This window comes from Triticum dicoccoides, chromosome 5A (assembly GCF_002162155.2).
Source record: "Triticum dicoccoides isolate Atlit2015 ecotype Zavitan chromosome 5A, WEW_v2.0, whole genome shotgun sequence".
In the NCBI taxonomy this organism is placed as follows: domain Eukaryota; kingdom Viridiplantae; phylum Streptophyta; class Magnoliopsida; order Poales; family Poaceae; genus Triticum; species Triticum dicoccoides.
Genome location: NC_041388.1, coordinates 259,473,931 through 259,479,382, shown reverse-complemented (window position 1 = coordinate 259,479,382; position 5,452 = coordinate 259,473,931).

The window sequence follows — 5,452 nt, the reverse complement described above, 5'->3', positions numbered from 1 at the left end:
CACCTACCAACACTCGATGGCTAGAAGCGCCCCTGAGATGCGGCCCTGTTGAGCCCAGGAACATCGACACAGACGCGCAGCTCGTCATCCGCGTCAGGACAAGGATCTGCGCCAGGTGGTGGGCGGCGGTCGCCGCGCATGGCTCTTGCCTCTTGAAGCTCCTTGCTGGTCTTGGTGATGAACTCCTGAGCACCGGACACCTCGTGCCTTATGCCCTCATGAGGGAAGCATGCGGTGAAGTATGCCTCCACGTGGTGCCCGAGCGCCTCCCTCATGATGTTGGCTAAGTCTATGGCCCTCTAGAAGAGAGCCCCCGAGCCCAGCCTGAGGAGGGCGCCGAGCGCGCCTTCCTATGCGAGGGCGGGAGGCGCCCCATCTACGGGCGCAGGTCCTGAGGTGCTGCTGCTGGAGACGCCGCTCTCCTGAAGCCCTCGATGGAGTAGCTGCTTCTTCTTCTTGGGGATGGCCTCAGGAGGGTAGATGGCGCCTTTGTTATCTAGGTCTTCGGCCGCTGCATCTTGGTAAGCACGCTCGAGGGAGAACACCGCGTCCTTCTCCTCGCAGGCGACCGTGATGACGCCACAGCTCCCGTGCATCTTGAGGACGTTGTAGCCGTGATGGGTCACTGCCATAAACTTGGCTAGGGCTGGGTACCCAAGGATGGCGTTGTACGGCAGGCGGATGTGGGCGGCGTCGAAGTTGATGAGCTCGGTGCAGTAGTTTTCATGCCTGCCGAAGGTGACAAGAAGGCGGACATGCCCGATCGGGGTGGTGGAGCCATCGGTCACTCCTGAGCAGGGCTTGGTAGCCCGCAGCTGGTCGTATGGAACCTGGAGGCGGTCAAATGTTTCAACGGATAAGACATTGAGCCCCGCACCACCGTCAATGATGGTCTTGGTGACTTGGACATTGCTGATGATGGGTGAGCAGAGCATCAGGAGGGCGCCGACAGTTGTCGCGCACTTGAGTTGGTCGGAGGAGCTAAAGGTAATGGTGTACTTGGACCACCCAAGCGGGCGTGCCGCCTCGGGCCTGGGGAGGGCCGCATTCACCTCGCGAGCAAACTGTTTGAAGATACGCTGAGAGGCTAGGGCCTGAGCGCCACCCAAGATGCAAGCGATGGTGCGAAGCTTCTAGAAGCCCCCAGCCCCCTTGTCCTGATGGTCGTCGTTCCTTCTTGGTGGTGCCGACAGCGGAGGGAGGCCAGCGTTGCCCTGAGGGCGGTCCTCACGAGGCTGGTCCTGCCAACGGTCCTCACGAGGCCGGTTGCGCCACTCCTGGCGGGGGCCACGGTCGTCCCAGCGTCCTCCACTTTGTCCTCCTCCTCGGTTGTAGCATCGGTCATTGCGCTCGGGCATTGGCCGAAGCGCCCATCGCGGATGGCCCTGAGCTCTTGACAATCGTTGGTGTTGTGGCTGTGCACGTTGTGGAAGGCGCAGAATGGGCGGTTAGCCTTGGATGACTCGGGATGGTCACAGCCACGCTTCATCTCCGGCTCCACCGCGAGCACAACAGCCCCCTTGTGCTTCACATGCTTGGTCTTGGACTTTTTGTCTTCTAGGTCGGCTGCTGGAAGCTCTAGGAGGGAGAGGCGTCCCTCCTCAGCCCTTGCGCACTTGGTCTCCATGTTGAACATCTCTGGAGCTGTGCACAGGTCTTCGTGTATGGCGAGCTCCTCCTTCATCTTGACATCACGGACGCCATCGAAGAACGCCGAGATGATGGCCTCGTCTGTCACCTTGGGAATCTTGAGGCGAACGTTGTTGAAACACTGGATGTACTTCTGCAGGGTCTCCCCTAGCTGCTTCTTGATGCGCTGCAGGTCACCAGCAGCAGGCGGGCGGTCGTGTGTGCCTTGGAAGTTGGCGACGAAATGCTCGCGCATCTCGCCCCAGGAGGAGATCGATCCCGCAGGCAGGTTCAGGAGCCACGAGCGCGCGCCGTCCTTGAGAGCCATGGAGAACCAGTTCACCATGACCTTCTCGTCACCGTTGGCCACCTCGATGCTCAGCTTGTAGAGCTGCAAGAACTTAGCAGGGTCGGCGGTCCCGTCGTAGTGTGGAGGCAGGTCGGGCTTGAACTTGCCGGGCCAGACGATGATGCACAGCTCGAGGGTGAAGGCGCGGCAACCCACCGTGGTCACTGGAGCCCGCCATGGAGGCGGAGCCCAGTCTTGGTACCCAAGCACCACCGCCACAGGCGGCGCGCGATCTTGACGTGGTGGTGCAGGGAGCGGATGAGCGTCTCGTTGCAGCTGAGGGATCTCTTGGCAGTTTCTCTCTTCGTGCGCAGGTGCCCTGCGCGGCGGGTCGTGCCGCAGGGCCGCGTGTCTCGGGACAAGGGCGGCGTCTTGATGTGGAGGTGGTGGAGGCGCTCCATAGGCTACATCGCCCGCAGCTGGAGGTGGGCGAGGTAGCGAGAGAGACGGTGCGGGGGAGCCTCCAGCAGCGCTAACAAGCTCGGCGATGCGGTTCAGCCAGTCTTCGTAGAGGTCGTCGACCGGGCGGTAATGCAGGAGCTCGCATGCCATGAGCAACGCGGCCTGCGCGTCCGTGGGTGCGCGACGAGCGTGCGATGATGAGCCGGCTGGAGTCCGCGACGGGGTGGCGATGCATCCGTCTCGCCGCACTAAGGGATACATCGACGAAGCTTGCTGCTCGTTTCCCGTCGGGTCGGTGGCGGCGTTGGCAGCGGGTGATGGAGAACGGCGGGGAGGTCCACCAACGGGCGCCGTCTGAGTGACGCGAGCGGCGAGGGCGGCCTGGCGCTCAGCACGGGCTCGGCGAGCATCGGCCATGGATGTGGCGGAGCAGTGGTACGTCGATCGTCGGAAGAAAGGCTTCACCGCGCCCCTACCTGGCGTGCCAAATGTTGGATTGCGGGTTTCGGCTAACCCTTGAGGTTTGAACTTTGGGGTGCACACGAAGAACACTCTCTCCCTAGCTCGCTCGCTCAATGATCTCACGGCCTAGCTCGACGGACCCAAGGAACAAGAGACACAAGGGTTTATACTGGTTCGGGCCACCTCGCGGTGTAATACCCTACTCCAGTGTGGTGTTGGTGGATTGCCTCACGGGCTAAGGATGAACTAGCACAATGGGTGAATAGCCTCAGGAGGATAGGTGTTCTTGAGCTCGGCGAGCTGGTGGGTGTGAGGATGGAATGGATCTGATCCAAGATAAGTCGATCCCTCCCTACGGTGGTGGCTAGCCCTATTTATGGAGGCCCTGGTCCTCTTTCCAAATGTTAGACGGGAAGGGATTCCACAATGGACAAGTTTGAAGGGAGACAATTAGTACAAGTTGTCCTGACAAAAGGTGGTCTTCGCCTGCCAAAGGCTCTGGTGGTGACGTCGTTGTGGGCTCTGTGGTGACCTCCGTCCTGCTGATCTTGGTCTTGTTGCACCGATATGGAAACCTTTGCTTGATGCCTCGGGACTCCTCGCCTGCACCTGCCTCTTTAGCACGAAAGAGGAAACTGGTACACTATGCCCGCTAGCGGCCGCCTGGCCTGGGTCGTCATGGCTCACGTCACGTGAACCTCGCGAGGTGCCCCTTGCATAGGGATCTCCGCTCCTCGGGAGCCAGCCTTGTGAGGCTGCTCCCGGGGAGGTCTTGGTGTCTTCCTCCTTGCGAGGCTTGGCCCCTCGCGAGGATCTTGAGTGGTTGCTGCTGAAGATGGGCCGTACCAGGCTGTTGGTGGAGCCACGCACAGGCCCGCAGGTAGGCAAGTCTGGGCACCCCCGGTCCTAGAACGCCGACAACATGAGTAGGTGGTTCTCTCTTAGAAAATGAATGTTGGAAGTGTAGGAACGTTCTGATGGCTCTCTCCACGAATGAAGGGTGTAGGGGTATATATAGCCTCCACACAAAATCTTCACGAAGTAGGCGATCTCCTTGCCCTTACAAAATCCCACCATGGCCATCGCCCATGAAGGACTTGCCTCACTTGGGTAGATCTTCACGAAGTAGGCGATCTCCTTGCCCTTACAAACTCCTTGGTTCAACTCCACAATCTTGATGAAGGCTTCCAAGTGCCACCTAACCAATCTAGGATACACCACTCTCCAAAAGGTAATAGATGGTGTGTTGATGATGAACTCCTTTCTCTTGTGCTTCAAGTGATAGTCTCCCCAACACTCAACTCTCTCTCACAGATTTGGATATGGTGGAATGATGATTTGAGTGGAAAGCAACTTGGGAAAGCTAGAGATCAAGTTTCTTATGGTTGGATTGGAATATCTTGGTCTCAACACATGAGTAGGTGGTTCTCTCTCAGAAAATGAATGCTGGAATTGTAGGCAAATTCTAATGGCTCTCTCCATGAATGGAGGAAGGGTGGAGGTGTATATATAGCCTCCACACAAAATCTAACTGTTACACACAATTCACCGAACTCGGTGGGACCGAATCGAGAAACTCGGTCAGACCGATATGGTTCGAAATGTGAATGTTAGAGTTTTCGGTGGGACCGATGTGCTAGGGTTAGGGTAAAACCTCAACTCGGTTTGACCGATTACACAAACTCGATGAGATCGATTTTGGTAATAAGCAAAACAGAGAGTTGGTCAAGCAAACTCGGTGGGACCGACTGCATATCTCGGTGAGAATGAAATAGTTGCAACAGGCAACACAGAGTTTGCAAGCCTATCTCGGTGAGACCGAGATCCCATTGGTGAGACCGAATCGATTAGGGTTTTTGGAAGTGGCTATGTCAAGTGAACTCGTTGGCGATGGATAGATCAAATCGGTGGGGCCGAGTTTGACTTTTGGTTTGGGACATATGTGGAAATGAGACAGTGGTTGAGGGTTTTGGAGCATATCACTAAGCACTTTGAGCAAGCAAGCCATTAAGCAACGCCTCATCCCCTTTTAATAGCATTGGCTTTCCTATGAACTCAATGTGAGCTTGGATCACTGAAATGAAAATGTAGAGTCTTGACCTTTTGCCAATCCTTGTTCTTAGCTTCTTGAAGCGGTTCCACATCCTCTTGTCCATGCCACGCCTTTGTTGAACTCACTGAAATATACTAGATAAAAGTATTAGTCCAACAAGAGATATGTTGACATTAATTACCAAAATCACGTAGGGAGCACTTGTGCTTTCACTTTGTTATACTTGATATGCCCGAGGACGACAACATGTCGGTTATCCTTGGTTGACCCTTTCTGAATACTGCAAGGGCTGTTATTGATTGCAATAAAAGCAAAGTCAGTTTTCATATCAATGGTAAAGAGCATACATTGCATTTTCCAAGGAAACAATTTCAAGTGAATGGTATTAATGTTATTGAAAAATCTCCGACAATCACTATTGGAAGTTTTCAACTCCCTCTACCTACTGCTAAAAATAAATATGAAACACTTATTGTTGGGGAGATGCTTATCCCCGTTGTGGTAACTTAGTGTGTTTACGAAAATTCTTTGGGTTCAGGTTAATCAGTAGTGGTTGT